Source organism: Ceratotherium simum, chromosome 20, assembly GCF_057802395.1.
Source record: "Ceratotherium simum simum isolate JZ-2026a chromosome 20, ASM5780239v1, whole genome shotgun sequence".
NCBI classification, from domain to species: domain Eukaryota; kingdom Metazoa; phylum Chordata; class Mammalia; order Perissodactyla; family Rhinocerotidae; genus Ceratotherium; species Ceratotherium simum.
Window position 1 is genome coordinate 35,920,636 of NC_141919.1, and position 22,633 is coordinate 35,943,268.

General features: G+C 37.1%; 1 protein-coding gene across 3 annotated transcripts in view; it reads left to right on the forward strand.

The window, feature by feature from the left end:
• The window catches only part of CCDC171 (coiled-coil domain containing 171), a 305,088-nt gene that overhangs the window by 281,029 nt on the left and 1,426 nt on the right, over positions 1-22,633 (forward strand). The gene's annotated exons all lie outside the window — the stretch shown is intronic.

Genomic DNA, 22,633 nt, shown 5'->3' on the forward strand with positions numbered 1-22,633 from the left:
AACAATTTAAGTTGGTCACTATTTCAACATTAAGAAAGCATGAAATAGTGTAGGGAGTACACTATTAGAACATAGTGTTCTATGTTCTATGTTCTGTGTTCATAGAACATGTTCTAGACATTTATTAGAAACGGCCGTTTAGTAAATATCATCATCTTATTTATCCCTGTCTCATTTGGATACCTCAGGGTGGGAATGGGGGAAGCCTAGAGAAAAGAGTTTTCACCACCCACCCCTGTTCTAAGCAGGGTAACTTTACTTTATGGCATTTAGGAATTAAATTTCTGAATAAGATTTCATTTAACCAAAGGATTCTGCTATTAAAAAGTTTGAAAACCCCTGTTATATCAAGAAGACACACAAGAACAGTTGTTTGTTAAATAAGTAGTTACTTAAACATGCCATAAAATATAGATTATATACTCAAGGCCAAAAAAAAAAAAAAAAAGAAAATGAAAAGAATGAATAGTAACCTGATAACTTCTGTACTTTGTAAAATCATTTTTACTTGCTTCATGGCTGCTTGACAGCCTAAAGCTAAGACTTGTTTTTGTATGTTCCAACAAATATTTTTGCTTTACTTTATGCATAAACTTTTTTAGGAACTACTGTTCAAGATCTTGATTATTGATGCTGATTTTTGTCATTAAATATATAACTTTATATCATTTGTTTTGGGGAGAATAGTGATATACACATTTTTGGTAAAATAATATAGTTAACCTTTGAAGAAATAAAATCATATGTTATCATATATTTTACAGTCCAGATCTTATTCTTGACTTTCATAAAACTAATAAAGACTTTTCAGAATACTACACTGAAACATGGCTTTCCTATCCACAGTCTTGGATCTAATTGTAGATCTCAAAAACTTATCTAATTAAGCTTCAAGTCAGTTATGGTGATTTCTCTTTTTCAATGACTGAAGGGAATTTACAAGGGAATGGAAGTATAATGGTAACTGACTTTACTTCTCAACTTCCCCCTTGGTAGTGGCATTCATGGAATTTCTTATTAAGAATAAGGGTAAGACCCTTTGTATAAAGCCAACCTTGCAGACCAAACTTGGGAACCAACAAAGATGTAAAAATTGGCCAATCTATTAAACATTTCACTAATTTTCCCTCTCTGTCTCCCTCATTACAACTCATACGTACTCACTGCTTCTATAGCTTTATCTCTTCAACATTTCTACCTATTATTTTTGAGGTACAGAGGAGTTGAAAGGATATGCTCCTAATTCAGTGCAGTGGAAGGCAGACTGGACTGGGGCATCAAGAGTTAAGAACTTAATCCTGGCACTGCTACACTAGCTGTGTAATCTTGGGTGATTAACCTCTCTGGGACTTTCTACAATTATAAAAGGAGGAGTTTGGACCAGATGATCTCTAAGTCGCCTTCTAGTACTAAACAAATGTTTTTTCTTTCATTTGATTATTTCTCCACAACCTTCTACTCTACTTGCTAACCTTCAGAAGTATGTAGGTACAAATTAAAGGATGTTCTCTCGGGGGTTTGTGTCACTTCAACATTACTTTACCCAATCTGAAAGGTTGTTTCAGAGGATTCATGTCTTTAATGATGGTAATGGCATCTATTTCAGTTTTTGTTTTTTAGATTAATAAATGAAGCAAGTATTTAAATATTTTCACCTTCGAAATGGAATATTGATAGCCCCCGAATGCATAGAAAATTAGTATGTTGGTTAGTGGAGCTCACAGGTAGTTCTCTTGATTCAACATTTGGTTCATTAACTTAGTTCAGTACTTTTGGACACCATTGTGGTTTTAACCATCCTTATAATTTAACTTGTTTTTATTCTTATTCATACATAATTTGCTCCCATAGTCTATCATTGGATAGATAGGAAGCATAAAGAACACCAATGTTGAAATACAGTAGTAGTAAAGAATCCAAAAAAAAAGAATAGTTATGGAAATTTATTTCAGATGATCTTCATCAGATCCATAAGTTTCATTCATCTGATCAAAATTCTTATACCAATACTTTGATAACTTTAGTGTTTCAAATTCAGTATTAAAAAGATAAAATTGTAAAATTTTGTTCAAATTGGCTATACATTTATTGAAAATCAAGACCTACAGTTTGTGGTTTGAAAGATGTCTTAGACAATACATAACAGCTTAAAACCCTCTCTTTTAACTAGTCATTTAGAAAAAATTACACAAATATTATATAAAATAAGCCAATTTATTTTTAAGCACAAAATGCAAAGAGCTAGTATAAGGATATCAATTATAGCATTTGTAGGGTTACCAATCTGTTGTGGTTTTTTTACTTAAATTGGTTTGTTTTTTACTTAAATTAGTAAAAATTAGTACCAGGCTCTCTCTCTCACAAGCCTTGATATATGCTGATTCCTTTGTTTGGAATATTATTTTCTGCCTTATGCCCAGTTGATTTTTTTCCCCAAGTATCTCCTAAAATACCCTATTATATTATTATAACATTAATCATACCATACTGTAAATGATTGTTAATTGACCAACCCTGTTAGAATAGAAGTGTCATGTGAGTAGGAGATTGTTCTATTCCTAGATGTTAGCATAACATCTGGGACATAAGGAATAGTTTGCTGAAAGTTCCATTACAAATTCCAAATTACGTGGCCTAGCTTAAGGTTCGCCAGCCTGTTTGGAAGTTTAGTTATCAACAAGCCAAGCTTAGGCCAAGCTTATGCTTCTGTGGGTTCAGAATTTCTTTATTATTAAGATTGTCTGTTATGTCAGGTTATTATTGGAAATGTCGTTTCTATGGTTTCCGCCATCCTCTTTCTTAAGTGAAGGAAAACAGGAAAGGAACGAAATTTCTGATGTGTGGTTGTATTTGAATTGTTCACCTGAGATCAGGGATTGTGTCTTTGTTTATATCTTATTCAGTACCTAGCATACTATTGGAGTATAATAAATAAGTAATAATGGTGATGATGAGGAATATACTGGTAGACTATCTGTAGCCCTTAAATATAATACAAAGAATAAAAGAACTATCCTTTTAAGTTCTAAGTTTAAGTAAAGAGAGTGCTTTAAGATACATTTTTGAGTTTAGTAGAAATCATAATTTCTGCAACAAATAATCCTATGTGTCAACAATTCCATATCCCTAAGAAAAAAATACTGACTTTTATTTTTCTTTACCATAAGAAATATAGAGAAAGATATAGGTTATTCTAGAAATTGTAAACTATGATCAAGAGCTCCTACAACATTAGTAGCAATGCAGAACAGTAAATTGGTGGTGGGGGGGTGCGGGGGGGAGAAACAAAGCAGTTTAAGAATCTGGTGGTAGGAATGTCAGCCCATCTGAGAATAGCCCTGAGCCCTGAACTTTAGCTGCTGAACCCAAACCAAACTGAGTAACGAGACAGATCCTGAGTCAAACTACTGGCTGTCTTGTCAGCTCTATTTGATGTTGGTTTTCTCTTTGAAGAGTTCCTGTTTCCTATCAAGTTCGTGGCAACGTAATACTGTTTCTACAGTCCACGTGTGTTTCTCAGCATTGTTAACAGCTTTGTCGCTATTGTCACTGACGCATTAAATTCAGTGACCCTAGACTTGGCATGATGGCAGCTGGGCAGGTTCATCAGTTAAGGGGCAAGAGGAGCAGAAATCTTTAAAAGGACATGTGGACAGGCCTTTTTAGATCAGTGCCAGAAACAAAAACTTATTTATAAATTCAGAACTTCTGAGATGCATATGGAGTTCATCACACAAAGGATGACAAGAAATCGTGCTTGCTTTTGTTTCTGTAAATGATGAGAGCACTATATGTTTAAAAAAACAGGCTCTTGATATGAAATCATGTAACAATTAAGCATGTAATAGCAGTGAGTTAATCTTTATTAAATAAATAAATCTCAGCTTAAAAAGTCATATATGTATTGGGATCATATAGGAGAATTGAGATATAGCCCCCCAATTGTTTGTGATGAGATTTATTATGCACTTGGGGTTATAAATTTATTTTCAAGTTGTCAGATTATCCTGTTCCCACTCCACCTCCTTCTGAGGTTCCAGCCTGCTCCAAGGACTGTCCTTGGTTTTGAAGAGATCTTGGGAGCTTTCGTAAACTCTCTCCTTTACTGATTCTTACCAGTTTAGGAAAAGAAATAAAAAGGGTCAGGTCCCAAGAATCAACTTAACGTTTCAGGGAGTATGTCAGATCACTGCTACTCATCCAGGCCAGACCTGTACGTCTACAACTAGATGAACATCAAGGCCCGCAGGCCTATGTACAGTTTTCATTTTGCTAAGCGTGGGGTCTGGAAGTCAGATACTGTGTTTAGTCATCTTTATGGCCTTAGTACCCACATTGTGCCTGACTCATTACTAAGTGCCCAACAAAAGTTTGTTGAATCAGTCAATGAATTTTGTTCCCTTTTGAAGAGTTCTAAAATCTTTTAGAGTTCTTTCTCTTCCCATATTTTATGCAAGCAAGATAGTTGTATCTCTACATGGATTGAGTACAAAAAGGCATAACAAAGAGTCGCTGATTTGACGGAACTTACAGTCTGGTTGGTGAGTCAGGACAGACTCACATAAAGCAATAAAGTCATAAATGCTCATGGAGTTTGAAAAGATAGAGTTATTTGGACTGGGATGGTTAGGGAATATTTTTGAGAATTTGTATTTGAGCTTGACTTTGAAGGAATCATAGGGTTTGAATAAGGAATTCCAGACAGGGAGAACTGTGTGAGCAGAAACAGGATGCTACTGGCTTATACACAATCAAGGTCAAGCTATGAGTTGGGTTTTTTCCATAATGATGATAATTTTGTATGTTTCTATAACTCTTTACAGTTTCAAAATACATCCATGTACATAACCTTATAACTTTTTTTGTGATAAAGGTATTATTTATGAGATGCAGAAAGGTTGGGTGATTTATGCAGCGTCATCCAGCTAGTAAGCCAAAGCGCTGAGACTGCTGGCTCTTTGTAAGCCACTGTGGCCACCACTTTTCTTTTTGGCCTAAGTCATCTATAGTTTCTCATTGAAGCCCCCTTGTGACCAAGGGAAAGTATCTTCCGGGTCAAGGCACAGTCTATGAACATGAAACAGTACAGGGCTTGTTGATATACGTGGTTTTTGAGCTAGAGGGTTGGTATAGAGCAGGAAAAGGAGGAGGAGGAAGATTAGTTAACATTTATCCAGTACTTTCCATGTGTGAGACGACATTCTCAGAACCTAATATGTGTTAACTTATTTAGTACTTACAACACCCCTATGAGTATGTATTATTTTTTGGTACTATTGTTATCTCCATACTGTATGGCTTACCAGGTGCTGAAGCAAAGATTTGAACGCAGCCAGTCCAACTCAAGAGCCCGTTCATAATGGCTGGTGTGTGGGCGCTGGAGTGGGATTATTCAAATCCTGGCTTTACCTCTTGCTAACCATGTGATCCTGGTTCAGTTAACAGCCTCTTCAAGAATGCGTTGGTTTCCTCATATATAAAAATGAGGTTAATAATAGCTCCTCTCTCTAGGCTTATATGATGATTAAAGGAAAGGATACCTGTAATGTCCCTGCTATTATTACTAGTACCATTTCTATTATGTTATAATCAGTTGAGCATAGAACTATAATTTTTACTTGTTCTTAAAGTAGGCAGGAGCTACTAAGGCCTCAGAGTACCTCTCCTCTTCAGGCAGAGGGTTGTAGTTAGCATGAGAATGCCTTCTCATTCTCATTTTTATCTTTGCCTTTAAACATGTTATTTAGTTAGGTTTCAAGATCTGTTGTTAAATGCCTGGCTTATTCATGGCAGGAGGTGATAGTACTTTTATATTTTAATAATTTTTTTCTGAATATAGGGGTTTTATTTCTTAGGTTGTAAAATTAACATTTTAATCTGCCTCATTTTTTTTGCATAAATAATATCCTATTATGATAAAATTATGTTCATTTAAAAAGTGAAAAGCATGATCCTAACAAATCAAGCTACCGTGGGATTTGAGAGAGACAACAAATTGCTACATGAGTTTGGATAGTGGAACAACAAGCAATGTGTATCACCATTGTTATAAACCATTTCTACACATATTTATTAGAAAATTATAGTTGCACATATATTATAGAAATTCTGAGACCTTAACGTTCATAGACATTAAAAAATTTCTTTCATAGGATGTTTGTGGAATTTTTGGAATAAAGCTTATGTTTATCATGGCATCATTTAATACACTTTAAATACACCCTACTGCTTTCTGAACATATTTGGTTTATAATGAAAGTGAAATATTCATCAGTTGGAAATGAAGGAAAAAAAAGGTTAGTTCACTTTAAGATATAACTAGGCCTCAGAAAATATTTATTTGCTCCATTTGCTTAGTAACATTTGAAGACTAAATATATATCTTCATGAGAAATGATGTTCATGAACAATGATCTTTAAAAGTTAATTGGGCTTAGGAAGTCCACGAGGTTTTGCTGAACTAATATTTAAGCTATTATTTAAAACAGTCTGAAATAGAACTATCTAGGTACCCTGAGCCCAAAATTATAAGAATAATAACCCTAACTCATTCCTTCTTATGTTGTTAATAGTTGGTGTAGTAGTGGATAAAGTCCTCTAGAAAATGCATGTTTATCTAGAACCTCAGAATGTGACTTTGTTTGGAAATAGGGTCTTTGCCGATGTAGTCAGTTAAATTAAGATGAGTTCATACTGGATTAGGGTGGGCCCTAAATCTGATGACCTGTGTCTTTATAAGGAGAGAGACACAGATATACAGAGAGACAGAGAGGGAAGATGGCCACGTGAAGAGAGGTAGAAATTGGAGTGACATAGCTACAAACCAAGGAATGCCAAGGATTGCCAGCAACCACCAGAAGCTAGAAGAGGCAAGGAAGAATTCTTCCCTAGTCTTTGGAGGAAGCATGGCCCTGCCGACACCTTGATTTCAGACTTCTAGCCGCTAGAACTGTTGGAGAATAAATTTCTGCTGTTTTCAGCCACCCAGTTTGTGGTCAATTGTTATGGCAGCCCTAGGAAACTAATACAGCTGGTAAATTTAAGGTGGAGTTTAGTTTTATCAAAGGCGTTGTTCAGGGTAGCTATAAACTGAAATTAAACTTTAAAGTTTGGCCAATCTCTGTTTATACTCCAAATATTAGTAATTTTTTTTTTTTTTTTTTAGTGAGGAGGATTAGCCCTGAGCTAACAGCTGTTGCCAGTCTTTCTCTTTTTGCTGAGGTAGAGTGGCCCTGAGCTAGCATCTGTGCCCATCTTCCTCTATTTTGTATGTGGGATGCCTGCCACAGCATGGCTTGATGAGCGGTGCATAGGTCCACACCCAGGATCTGAACCTGCGAACCTGGGCTGCTGAAGCGGAGTGCGTGAACTTAACCACTATGCCACCGGGCCAGCCCCTGATTTTTAAAAAGTTAAGTGTTTTCTTTTTTTTTTTAATTATAATTTTTATTTATTTATTTATTTTCCCCCAAAGCCCCAGTAGGTAGTTGTACATCATAGTTTCACATCCTTCTAGTTGCTGTACGTGGGACGCGGCCTTAGCATGGCCGGAGAAGCAGTGCGTCGGTGTGCGACCGGGATCCGAACCTGGGCCACCAGCAGCAGAGTGCGCGCACTTAACCGCTAAGCCACGGGGCCGGCCCTAAGTGTTTTCAATTCTTATTTATTTCTATAAAAATGATACCAGCGGTAAATCCATCACTTACATTCTTCATGAACAATTTTTATTCTTTATATCATCCTGAAATGAGGCAATAATTAAAGAAGTACGTAATCATTCCTTCACCAAGCATTTACTGAGTACCTAGTATGTGCTACATACTTTGCCAAGTGCTAAGGATGTAATAGTAAGAATAATAACAACCACCAATATTTATTGAAGGTTATTATGTGGCAGTTACTATGTTGAGCACTTCATGTTTATTAATTAATTTAATCCTCCTTCTCCTACCTAAATTAGGTTATTATCTTCTCCTGTCAGATGAAGAAACTATCAAGTGTAGAGTCCAAGATTTGAACCTAGGTAGTCTGATTCCAAAGTCCTCACTCTTAAGCATTACATTTTATTATATCCTTAAGAGAATGAGATAAGGGACTTTCTCTCAGGGATCTGATGGTTTTTGTGAGAAGACAGACATATACATGAATACTTGTAATGAATTGTGATAAGTCATATTAAAGAAGTCCAAATGAGAAGTCAGAATTATCTGTGTGGAAGTAGTAACAGTGGAGATGGAGAAGGATTAGATTCTAGATAGATATAGATGGAAAAATTGACAGGACTCAATGAAGAAAATGGATGCAGTGTGGTTTCCTAATTGCCCAGGAATTCAATCAAGAACTACCTCTGCCTTGAGCTCCTGGTTAGAAGTGAGCAGTGTTCAAAACAACAAATATGCATTTTATGTAGAGACAGATTTCCTTCAATTTGAAGGTATGTTGCAAAAGCACTGCTACTCGAAGTCCTGACTCCAAAAGTGTAGAGACTCTTCTAGACTCATGGAATGGCAAGGTATGGTTAAACTCTGCTTTGCCCGGTGTCAAGTACTGTGAATCCACTAAGATTAGTTCATGGTGATGGAGGCTAGAATTCCCTGTTCCTGTAATTAGATTTTGAGCAGGAAATCTAATTGGATACTTGGAATTGAAATCATAACTCTATCTTAATAATAGCTACAAGGATCTGCAATAATAGAGAGTCCTATCATAAAGTAACGTTTTTGGTGGCCTCTTCATCACATAGCTTTACGAATGTAGGTTTCCAAAAGCAGTACAGTTTACATTACTTTTCTTTTTCTTTATGTAACATTGTTTTTTTCATAATTTTCAGAGTGCAAATAAATGAAAATTTATTTGATTTTTACTCTTAGGTCTGAACATTTTGGGAGAGGAGAGAAAATGTGTAAATTTACTCAGATCATTTTTCAAAAGAAGTATAAAAATTTTTATTTCTTAGCCAAACATATTTTCAAGTACAATGTATTTCATCTGAAAGGCTAAGTAGCATGACAAAAATTTACAGCAAAATTATGGTTGAGTTTGTCAAAAAAGTGCATTTATTTGAGCAAAGGCTGAATTCCTACCCTTGAATTGTGCCTAGACCTTTCTGCCTTTACTTGTGAAGTGCTCTTTTTCTATGCCAGGTCATCTTTATACAATACTATTATTAACGATCTAGTGTAAAAACTAACTATAAATTGATTGGTAGTCAATAATAAATTTTGGTAATCTAAAAATCAAATCTTCCTCTCAGAAGGGCCTAAAGAACTAATTTAAAATTTAACGAGTCATCTAGAGGTCTGTTTTTGGGCAGCTTAATGCATCACTGTAATTTTCCTAGATTCCTGTCCAATTCAATATACAGAATGACTGAACTGTAGTCATACTAGCTCTGAGCACGCAGGCGAGAAGGAAAGTAGTTAAACATCTTGCCGTGTGTGAGCGGTTCGAGGGCAGGCGGACACCGTGCACCTTGACCACCTATTATGAAGCTTTTTGCTGCCGTGTCAAGTGAAAGCGAGTTAATTGGGTGAAGCTGTGGAGCATGTTAGGGGCCTGGTAAAGGGTTGCTGTCTGACAGCTGAATGTCAGCAAAAGCCAGTCAAGTGTAGCTGAGAGACAGAGACCTGTCACAAAGTTCCCGCAGACTGAAGCACAGTGAGGAAGCTGAAATACGGCTCCCTCTCACTTTCTCCCTCATTGAATCCAAGCACCTTAAAAGATTTTACACTGTATGTGTCAACTCTTGTTCTCTAAGCTGTTTCCCCCTAACTGTCCTGCATTCAAATGACTGAACAAAAGATGCTAATGTTTAGCAAAGTGAACGTAAATTCCCTTTTTTCCCCTTTTCTGCCCAAGCAGATAGACATTCAACTCAAAGGAAACTTTGAAGGTTTACATCAAACAATTAGATTGCCTCCAAATTTAGCTTATAATAGAATCTTTTTCTCAAGAGAGTATAAAAATTGAAAATTAAAGCAGTAGAATGAGCAATGCATTTTTCTCCGATACAGGAAATCTAGCTTAAGAGAGCTAGGATTCCTGCCTGGGTGTCTTGAGAATGGACACTTGCCGAGATAACTGCCCTCTTGTCTTTTGTCGCAGGCTTCTTTCTGTCTTTGTCAGAGTGGCCTAAGGTAAAATGCCGTAATGACACTCACCAGAAGGTCAAGAACGATAAACACAGAAAGGAACAATGAGGTCCCTCCTGAAACTTTAGACACTCTAGAAAGGAGGAATTGAAGAAAGTTAGAAATAAGGAATGAAAATTAAACTTTGTGAAATAAAAATATTTTCAGAAAGAGAAAAGTTTAATATTAAAACATGCCATGGGGCAGCCCAGTGGCACAGCGGTGAAGTGCGCGTGCTCCGCTGCGGCGGCCCGGGGTTTGCGGGTTCAGATCCTGGGCGCGCACCAACGCACCACTTGTCAGGCCATGCTGTGGTGGCATCCCATATAAAAGTAGAGGAAGATGGGCACAGATGTTAGCCCAGGGCCAATCTTCCTCAGAAAAAAAAAAGAGGAGGATTGGCATCGGATGTTAGCTCAGAGTTGATCTTCCTCACAAAATAAATAAATAAATGAAATAAAATAAAACATGCCAGAGTTGTTGTCTTTCTTTGGAATATGGATTAGAAGCCCACTCAGTCAACAACAGGCAGACATACAGCATACCTGCTATGTGCAGTCACTAGTCCAGCCAGTGGTAATACAGAAACAAACAAACAAAATAGCCTGTGCCCTCAAGGCGTGGCCACTCTAAGCCAGCACCCTCCGTTACAACTTACTGTGATGATTGGAAATGTGGCTGTTGAGCACTTGCAGTGTGGTTATTATGACTGAGGAACTGAATTTTAATTTTTAATTTAATTTTACGTTAAATTAAATTTTAGTTAATTTAAAATTAAATAATTACATGTGGCTACTGTATTGAACATCACGAGTTTAAGCAAACAGTAGATTGTACTACCATGCTGTTATGAAAGTATATGTGAGATGTGATAACACAGAGAAGGGGCATGGAACCCAAATGTGAGATGAGAGATGGCAGGGAAATTCTGGGGGTAAGATGATACCTGAGGTGAGTCATGAAAACTGTGAAAACTTGACGAAGAAGTCTCTTTTTAAATAGAAAGAGTAGCATGAAAAAGAGACTCCAAGAAGGGGGAATGCAGGGTGTGCTTCAGGATCAGCATTTTGATTAGTACTGGGAAGCAAAGGTGTTTTACAGGAAATTACCATTGATGCAATAGTGGCCTCCAAGTACACTACCAGGCAAGTTATCTCAGAGGCCACAGAACAGAGAGTCTCACAGACCAAGATTTAAGATACTTAAATCACATGGTTTATCAAATCACTTAAAACACACAGTAAGAAGTAGAAGGTAGGGAGCCAACAGGGGGAAGGACCATACTACCTGACTCCTTGATTATGCAGTGTTGATATGACCTGTCTCTCTCGTCTACATCAGCCTTCTCCACTCTTTTTGAGGTTATGAGGACCAGGGTGGGGGTTTGGAAAAAGGGGCTTGGGAGACAGAAGGAGCCTGGGGCCACTTATCCACACTTGCCTTTTGGGAGAGATGCAGGACAAATATTTCTGGCCAATAGCTATAGCTTGCCACTTAGCCTGCTGGACAGCTTTGGGTTTCACCTGCAGTTCTGGGGCCAACGTAAGGATGACATTAGCCTAGAGGTGGCATATCTCTACCTTATGATGTGGTCTTTCCATCCCTTTCTATCTCTAAGTAACCTGCCTTACAGGGTACTATCTATTCTTAACATAGGGATTCGGCCTATGTCTCACAGACTAGTGACTGACTCGTTCTCTATGCTTAACACTTATGTGTTTCAGCTATCCTATTTTTTTCTTGTCTTCAGTAGAAATTTGGATATTCTCAATTAATAAGCAAATATACAATAAAGAAGAGATGAAGTAGGAAATAGAGATAAGTCTGAAAGGTTAACTTGTTTACAAAAATTAAAAGTGCATTTAGGCTAGAGAAAGTGAAGAGTCACTTAAAAATAATTAATGAAAAAATTTTAGTGAAGAACTTAGAAACTTATGTCAAAATCCTTATCTTGTGGGTGACCTACCCTGATCCCACCTCATTTCAAACAAGTCTAGGCCTTTTTGAAAAACTGGTGGCAGGCTCTTAGGGAATAATTTGAATGAGGGCTTTGGCGATTGTTGAAGGACTGGTGGAGGTTTTGTGGGCAGGTACTCAGAGGAGAAGATGAGAAGTGGAGAGAACTGCCTAGTGCTTCTCCTCCATGCAGGCCTCCGAGCAAAAGATACCTACAGGTGGAAGCTGAAAGAAATGTTTGTTTTTTTTTTTTCTTTTTGTGAGGAAGATTGGCCCTGAGCTAACATCTGTGCCCAACTTTCTCTATTTTATGCGGGGGACACCTGCCAGAGCATGGCGTGATGAATGATGTGTAGGTCCATGCCCGGGATCTGACCCTGTGAACCCTGGGCCGCTGAAGTGGAGCACGTGAACTTAACCCCTACTCCACTGGGTCAGCCCCCTGAAAGAAATGTTTTATGACTGACATTGTGAGACACTGGGTTCCAGTCAGAGTTGCCACTGTTTTCACGTGACAGAGAGGGAAGTGTGGGCATGTGGCTGATTCTGTGTAGAGACGTCAGCCATATAGCACAATGGGCCTCTAATACGTTGGAGGCATCTAGTACATTGCAGACACCCAGCAACTCTGGATGGGGACTGTACCGGGGGCACTTGAGGTCTTGTATGAGCAGGTCAGGGAAGTACCAGGGAAATGTGACTCATTACTGGGACCTTGTCTGTATCCACAGAACAACGAGGCTGGCAAACTCTCAGTGCCATCAAACATCAAACTTAACACAGTTATGTGGTTACATAGGGTTTCAGCAAATTATAATTTAAGGAGAACTGGCTCAAGATGCAGAGAGTTAAGGACAGTGTGAGCTCCCTGAGGGCCGAGAATGTGTGTGTGTATAATTCACTGCTATATCCCGGTACCTAGAACAGTATCTGACACATTGTAGGCACTTAATAGATGTATGTTGAAAGAATTAATGAATAGAGCTAATTTAGGATGCTAATGATGGATGTGGGTTTAGATATGCTTTATGCATTATGCAGCCATGGGGAAAATCTATCAGATGGTATTGATCATGTAGGGAATAGATTCCTGAAATGTAATCTGTAGGCATATTACTTTGGAATTTTGTGGTTGCTGCATCATTCTCACAGTTCTATAGGATGTTCTCCCTAGAGATGGGTTTGGTTTGAGACTGCTGGAAATAGCCTGCTTCTATCAGAAATAACTTTCCTGCCTGTCATGTAAAGGAAATGTCATTGCCAGCTAAGTGATTTGTTTTGGAATGTGGTCCCTGGTGTGTGTTGTTATTTCAAGGTATTCACAGATGTGAACCCCAGATCACATGATTTGTCTTACATCTGAAGTGCCCCTCTCTCACTGAGAAATAGACTACATTCTTTTAACTGAAGAAAAGCAGTCCCTCCAGAAATGCCCATGTGGCACTGGCAAAGGGTCAACAGCCCTGGGGAATATAGGACTTACACCTTGGATGGTCACTGGGGGAATAAAGACTGTTTGCAACATCTCATGAAGAATTGCTAGGGATTTTAGGTGTGATAGAGTGGAATAATGAGGGAACATGGTTTAAAACAGCAGTGAAAAGGAGGGGCATGGGAAAAATGGGTTTCAAATTTTAAAATGTGAATTTATTGCTAATTTTATTGAGATAGGTGACTGACAGATACTTACAATGTTAGTGAGATTTAGGAAAGTCATCTCTTTCAAACAACTTTAAATTTGAGATGATTCTTTCCCTCTCTGCTCCTCTTTACCTGAGTGCGTGGTCAGTAATTCCACTCAGAGAAAAACATACTGCTAAAAGGTCTAAGTTTATAGCTTCCAGATTATGACTAAATTTTTGACATTGCATAAAAAAGCTTTATAACTTTAAGAGGAAATTCTTCAGTAATGAAAAAGTGGTCAGAAAACTTTTGCCTAATAGTTCCCAGAGAGAGTGGGACATGTGTACATTTTGACCACAGAAGTTGTAATTTGGCAGCTGGAAGTGCTATTTGGAGTAAAATGAAGGCACACAAGTTGTAAGTAGCCACTCTACATAAGGAGTCGCATTTGTGCAGAGCAGAGGTACAAGTTACTCCGTAAAATCATCTGTGTTATGTGTTTACTTAATGTCAGATTGTGGATATAAATTAGATAACTGAAAATGTTGAAATAAGAAAGTGTTCTTAGCTAAATTAAAATCTTTTCAAAACTTGCAAAGCACTTGGTTAAAGACCTACCTTCTGAGACCTTTAACAAACTAATTACATTTTCATTTTGACCACACAGTTCAGAGTCATAAGCATACTAAAATATGGGTTTCAGTATATATGAAATTGGTCTTTTTAAATAAAGCATTTTTAGTTATAAAAGTAAGGCGTGCTTATTGTAGATAATTGGAAAATAATTTAGGGAAAACATTCCAACAATTCCAGTACCTCAAAACAAGTATCGTAAGTAATTTTGAGTATCGCCTTTTACTTACACAGTCTAGCTCAGGGGTAGGTGAAGTACAGCCTGTGGCCCAAATCTACTTGACACCTGCTTTTGTATAGCCTGTGAGCTAAGAATGCTTTTTGCATTTTTAAATGGTTGGAAAAAAGCAAAAGAAGAATAATATTTCCTGACGTGAAAATTTTTTGAAATTCAGATTTCAGTGTTCATGAATACAGTTTTATTGGAACACGGCTGTACTAATTCATTTACATATTGTCTATGGCTGCTTTGGGGCTACAACAGCAGAGTTTAGTAGTTGCGGCAGAGAACGTATGGCCTGCAAAGCATAAAATATTTGTTATCTGGCCCTTTGCAGAAAAAGGTTGCTAATCCCTGGCTAAGCCTAAGCATTTGTCCATGTTATCCAAAAGTTTATAACCATAAGTTTTATAGCTGTGTAATATTCCATCAAGTGACTATAGCTTACTTAGCCATACTTCTATTGTTAAATATGAGATTATTTCTAATTTTTGTCTGTTATTATTAATATAAGGAAGCTAATCATAAATGGAATTGTTGGATCAAACGGTATTAACCATTTAAGACAGTTGCCAAATTATAGTCCAAATGGTTCTGTCAGTTTATACAATCACTAGCAATTTATGAATATCTGTTTCATAATGACTTCACTTTTAGTATCATAATTTTTTAAATTCAATTTTGATTAGCAATAAACATCTCATTTTACTTTTCATTTTTTATTACTGTTTGGGGTTACCATTTTTTATAATTTATTTTTTAATCAGCTGTATTTTTACTGGTAATTCACAAAACAGCCCTTGTTCATGATTCAAATAGTTTTAAAGATAAAAAACTAGGAAAGAAAAATTTGGACTTTCAAAGCTTTTTCCTCTTAACTCACACTCCAATTTATTCCCTTTTTCAAAAGATAATTAACAGTTTCTTGTGATTCTTTTTTCAGAAGAAAAATAGGTATATGTATGCGTGTTTGTGTGTTTATGCTTGTTTTTTAAATACAAATGCGTTCTCTCTCTTTACACACACACACACACACACACACACTGTTTTGAACCTTCTACATCAGTACTTATATATTTACCTCAATTTTTTAAAATTATTGTATTCTGTGGTTGTGCCATACTTCACTAGAATAGCACTCTGTTGATGGACCCTTTAGTTTCATTTAAAAAATGTTTTTCTATAAAAAATACTTCAGCGAGTACATCTGTATGCTCATCTTGGTGAACTTTTGTGAGTGTAGCCAGAAGAAATGCCTAGCAGGGAAATTGCTGGATCAAAGGGCAGGTACAATTTAAATTCTGTCTTCCAGATAGGTGGCACCAGCTTACATCCCTGCCTACATGGTATGAACTTGCCTGTTTCCCTCTCTTCTCAGCAGCGGGTAACATCATACATTTTTTTTTTTTTTGCCTGTCTGATAGGTGAAAAGTAATGTTTCATTGTCATGTTTTTTGTTGCATTTCTTTAATTGTGAATGAGTTTTAGCACTTTTTCATATGGTTGTTGGTTATTGTATTCCTCCCTTCTCCACCAGACAATCAATTTGTATCTGAGGCAGAGGCTGCCAGTAGTTTCCTGATAGCTGTTTTCTCTTTCTTTCTTAGTAATAGAACCTCTAAATATTAGCTGGGCCACTCAGGAATAAAACAGCCACATTTCTCAGACTTCTCCTAAAGCTGTTAGCCATGTGACTAAGTTCTGACCAATAGGATGTAAGCAAGAGTGTTGTGATTTTAGGAAGTGTCTTTAAATGTAAGTGGTGCCTCCTTCTTTGCACCATCCTCCTCTCTTCTGGCTAGACTGCAGACGTAATGGCTGGAACTTGAGCAACCATTTTGGACCCTGAAGGTGGAAGCCACATGCTGAGGCTGTGGAACCCAAGATAGAAGCAGCCTGGGTTTTTGATACCTTCATATAGCCATATCAGAGGGAAATAAACTTTTATCTTATTTAAGCCACTAACATTTTGAGTTTCTGATACAGATGAACCCAATTTTAATAAATACACTATCCTTAGCCTATTTTCTGATTAGGTTCTTCTTTTTTCTTGATTTGTATGAGCCTTTTGTAAATTAAGTACATCACCCCATGGCCATAATGTGTGTGGCACATATTTTTATCAGCTTGTCATTTCAGTTATTCAATGGCATTTTTCTATATAGTATGCTTAAGTTTTTATTTATTCAATTTTTGTACCTTTTTACATACTTGAGTGTATGGATATATTTACACTTCAAATTCTCTATGAATTGTTTGGAATATATATTTCTAAAGATTTTATTTATTTATTTATTTATTTATTTATTTATTTATTTATTTTTCCCCCAAAGCCCCAGTAGATAGTTGTATGTCGTAGTTGCACATCCTTCTAGTTGCTGTATGTGGGACGCGGCCTCAGCATGGCCGGAGAAGCGGTGTGTCGGTGCGCGCCCGGGATCCGAACCCAGGCCACCAGCAGCGGAGTGCATGCACTTAACCGCTAAGCCACGGGGCTGGCCCTGGAATATATATTTCTAAGAGACAGGGGAAAACAAGCCTCTTTTGCATTTTCTGGCATTCTCTACCATCAGGTGTATCGGAATTGCCAGGACAGGAGCAGACTGGGAATGCAGGGGTGTGAAGGAAAGCAAGAAAAGAAAGAACAAAAGCCATCTGGGAAAATTCTTTGACTGTTTTTCCAACTTCAATCATGTCAGGAAATCTAAACATCTAAGAGAAGAAAATGGGAATTGTTATCTTGTCAGGCACAAGACGTCTTTAAAGTAATTTAAAATTAAAGTTTAAATGTTCTAGTGTAATTTAAAACTTCAGTGCTGAATTTTGTCTCCGAATATAACAACATATAAGCTCCTTTGGTGAAAGGGCTAGAACTTTTATTTTATGTAAATACCATAAAATCTATTTATCTACTCCAGTACCATGGATATTCAAATGTTGGACTATAATAAAATATGTTATCAAAAATATAAACATTTATTTTTAGCCTCTAGTACAATCCGTGTACTTTTATTTTCCAGTTTCACAGAGATTTTTTGAACCCTTGCTATGTGTATGAAACAGCTCTAGATATAAGTATAAGCCCGAGGCTGTGTCTTCTTTGGGTGGCATGATAAGGTCGTGGTCAAGCACAGGGGAGCAGAATCAGATAGATTGAGAGTAACACCCTTTCCACCACTTCCCAAGCTGTGCAACATGGAGCAATTTATTCTACTCTTCTGAGCTCTAGTTCTTCAACTGTAGTGTGAGGGTAGTAGTAATACTTTCTCATTCAGTTGTCATGAGAATTGAGATAATGCCTATAAAGCTAAACCTAGCACAATGCCTGACATATATGCTCAATACATGTTAGCCGTAATTATAAATTTGGTATTTATTATCACTTGAGAAGAGTAGAAAGAGAACTACTGTATGCTGTACATTTTTGTATATATTATTTCATTTAATCCTTATAACAGCCCTGTGAGGGATTATTCTTCCTTTTTACAGATAAGGATGCAGGCTCGCATAGGTTAAGTAACTTGTCAAAGATCACATAGTTAAGACATGACAGAATCAAGTTTGGAACCCAAGGTCTCTCCAACTTCAAAGCCCATGTCCTTTCCTCTATACTTTGCTACTTTTAATTGGGACATAATCTGTATATAAATGAAATAACCAAATAGCAATATTAGACCAAAACCATGAAGTAATAACATGAGTATTTTGTTCATTAATCAGTCATTCATCAATTAGAAGTTTTATTTAGTCCCAGATACTCTGCTAAGTGCTAGGAATACAAAGTCATGACTCCATCACATTAGGTGCTCATAGTTTTATAGGGGAGATGTAAGTGTATACAAATAAGTAAAAACAGAAAAGTAAATGCTCAGGAAGGAATGTAAAAGTAGGATTGGATGTTGTAGCTAACTGTAGCTGGGGAACGGTGGGGCAAGGATCTGGAAAGGCCTTACAAAGAGGGAAACCTCGAGCAGAGTCTGAAAGGTGGAGAAGGCATTCACCCCACAAAGGAGAGAAAGTATATCAGACAGTGGACAGACAGGAGGCGGTGTGAACTATGGAACGTCATATTTACGGACTCACAATTTCCACGGAACTGGATTGCAGCGCACAAGTGAGGAAATGGCAGATGAGGCTGGACAGGGAAGCAAAGAGCTTGTGAACCAAGCTCCAAAGGGCTGCAGCATCACACGCAAAGGGCGTGCTCATAAGGAAGCAGGAAGAATTGAAGCCATTAATCCAATTAATCTACCACATTATCTAAGTAGTGGAGGCCAGATTTGAATAAGATAGATTGACTTAAGAGCTCTGGCTCTTGAACCAAAACTGAATGTCTGCTTGAGGACAGAATTGTTGTGATGTGAATCAGGTTTGTTATTAATATCTTCTACCTCTCTTTTCTGATTGGTTTCTATCTCTGTGATTGCCCTTCCTTCTTAATCTCTAGGTACCCAGGCCTCTAGGTTGTTTTGTGTCTACCTAGAGACTCCTTTACAAGGTTCCATTGGCTCACATAGCCCTGCATATCTTGATGTCACTGAGCTAAGGAGCCACACCGGTCTGTACTAAGATTTAATGACTTATGGGGAGAGGAATGCATAAAATTGTCCTACTGGTCTGCTGTTGGTAACTAAAAGTTAGAATTGGTAACTACAAGGAATAAATATTTAATGATGTAGCAGGTTTATATATATAAGTATATGTATATGTTTATATATATACACACACCTATGTGTGTATATATATATAATGTGTGGACGTGAATGCATATAGCAAGTATATATATGTGTGTGTGTGTGTATATGTATCAGGTGCATGCATGTGTGTGTGTGTATCAGGTATATAATTGAGCATTCCACAAGAGAAAACTATATGTGAGTATTGCCAGTTCTGACTGCTGTGTAAACTGCAGTGTCCCATGATGTCAGCATGGCGTAACTGGACAACAGACAGGTAGAATTTGGTTACTAACTTGCAGTGTTTGGAAGGAAGAAGACTCTGTGATACTGAGTACCGAGACTCTAGTGGTAAGAACACACCAGAAGCTGAAGTAGAGATGGCGAGAGAGCTTCACTATAAGGCCCTCTTGTGGGTGCTTTAATTCCTTCATCAGTTTATATGGAGCTGCACACTCTACTTAAAACCAGTCAATAATTTACAGAGCTTAAAGCATCACCATGGAGGTCGAAGTAATAAAAAATGTACTACAGAGTTTAATTGAATGAAACCACGTCATCTAAACTGTGTGGTTTTGTTATCTATTTGGCTTTTTTTTTTTAGAATCATGTGCAGTATGTATTCCTTCCCCTTAAGAATGGAATATCCCTTCAAAATCTTAAGTATTATACTCAGGAAACTCTGATGTCTGGGTTAAGGTCATCCACAAAAGTTGGGTGTTAACATTATCTCATATGCCATCAGGATAGAATTATGGTGGACCTGTAGAACTTCAGAGCTGGAAAGAGCCTAGCCCCTCATTTTATAGGCAAAGGAAGTGAGACCTAGAAGGACTAATTCACCTGCCCAAAATGACCCCGCTAGATTGTAACAGAACTGGGGGAGAAACTGTAGTCCTCTGATCTCTAGTCTAGTACTCTTTTCACCAAGCTGTGTACCTAGCATGATCTCCATGGAATACTGTTCTGGCTTACTAAATCATACCACCCCTCACTTTTTATAATACTAGATTCTAGAAGGCTTAACTTGATCATAAATGCTACACAGGAGACAAATGGCTTAGTGTCATTGTTTCAGAAGCCTTGTCTGCAAAATGGCTTTGATTTATAGACAATTTATTGAGTCATTATCTTATTATTAGACTAATGCTTTATTTATTTTTTTCGTTGAAAAAACACTCTTAGAAAACTAAGATATTAAAGCCTTGAAAAATGGCTATTGGACATGTCCAATTACTATATTTCATAAGATTTTTAAAATGCAGAAATTTAGTAGACACATTTTGTGTTGTGAATATATATTTAGCTGATGGACTGTAACAGTTCAAGTAGAATCATTTACAGCTTATTGAGTAAATAAAAGTGCTTCCATAAAGATTCACATTACACCTAGCTTTTATTTCAGGTAACTAATTTCTTTTTTTTAAATTGCTTAAATTTAGATTTACATGAGAGACTCCCAGAACACCTCAGCATTTTAAAAAGTAGCTTAAATGACCATGGATTTTAAAGATTTAAAATATAAGATCAGGTGGTAAATAATGACTTTTAATGGTCTCTGATAAAAAGTTATTTAACTTTCCTTTACTTTGTGTGTTATATTAAAAGTGTTATGATATATTTCTGGATATTATTTGTAACAAGAAAAATAGTTCATATTTACTTGTTATTTTAACATCACACTCTCAAATCAGGATTTTTGCCTGCTTGTTTTTAATCTATTAAGTGACTTAAAATCCGATTTTATCCCATTTCATGAAAAAAATATTTTCTAGCAGTGTATGGAATATAGCAAATGACCTAGTAAGAACAACCAAAAATTTTGTTTTCGTTTACCCAAAAATAAATCTGTTTACTTGGTGCAGGGCATAGCTTTTGGGGGTGCAAGTCATTAGGAAATCTTTTTTTTTTTTAGGCTATTTCCACATTTAGGACATAAGTTCAGAAGATAGTATGAAAAAGCGAGACTCTGATTTGAAATACTGGAGAAATATTCAATACCCTGTTTCAAGGTATTTTAGTCAGAAGATGTTATATTAGATAAAAAGATTCTTTCAGACAACATAGTAGAAAATAGACATACCGTATTAAAAAGTAAGACGAGAAAAGGAAAAAGAGAGACCCCTTTGTAGAGTGCCAAGATCCGTAGAATATTGAGGGGAAATGAGCAGGTAGAGACTTTCTACCCACCAGGCCATCCTGGTGTATAATTAGGTTAATGGATGTGTTAGGTTGATGGAATCACAGGAATAAAAAAGGAAACTTCATGACAGAATATAGGTTGAGTACAGTCTATGTATCTCTAATCTCGCAAAACAGGAGTGGTTGGTCAGTTGGGCACAGTTACCTCTCTCTAGTCTAGAAGAATCTAGAAGAAAATACCCTCAGAGAATACCTGACTTTCCTTGGTCTGATTCTGCACACTCTTTCCTTTTCATATATAGTTTTCGTAGACCAGAGCTTGAAGTATAAAGATGTAACAACAAACTTTTGAAGCCCTGCCTAACAATATTCTTTTATCATAATAGAGAATACTATTGCTATAACTAGGTTTCCTTAAGAAGCAAATCAGCCCCCACCGTCTCCACCCTTCCAGCATTCTCCTCATCCCCGGGTCTGACAGAATGGGAAGCTAGTGGATGGCGTTGTAGTCTTTACAGCAGCAAAATCAATCAGGTAGTGACCCTGCCAATTCAGACACACAGCTAAAAAACATCAGGGAAGGTGGTTCTAGCAGCAGTAGAAGTTCACCTCCAGCCTCTGAGGTATGGAGTTGCCTCTATTCGGGGTCTGGACTGATATGCTCAGGCCCAGGGTTAAGGTTTTGCAAGTGAAACCTCATCAGCGCTGCTAATCAGGGTCAATAACTGATCTCGGGAATTCTCTTCCTTCCATGGGGAGAAGCTAACCCCTCTCCTTCATAAAGCCATCCAAGTGGCCATTTTAGGAATTTTTTAACATCCAGTATAAAAAGAAATGATTTCCGTCAGCTGTAGGCTTGCAGTGGAGTATCAAGAAATCAAAAGAACAGAGATCAAAGAAAATTGCTGAACTAGGTGTTAGAGGCAGCCATTGATTTTTCTCCAGTTGTAGTTAGAAAAAAATTCTACAAAAATGGTAACGCATACAACAATTGAATTTCTAATACTTTCCTAAAGCCAGCGTTAGCTGCCCTCTTGTTTTCACATGTAGAAACGGTTTTGTATAACATGACATAATAAAGCAGATCCTTAGCGTTCACACTATTTTGTTGTCAAAACTGTAAGAGAATCTACCAAAAAGATGTTTTTTAAAAAAACTCTGCTATATAAAATGTGGTTTTTAGTCAAGACACTCTATGACTAGACTTATTATCTCGGCAGCATTTATTTGCTGGGAATCTGGAAAATTCTGAC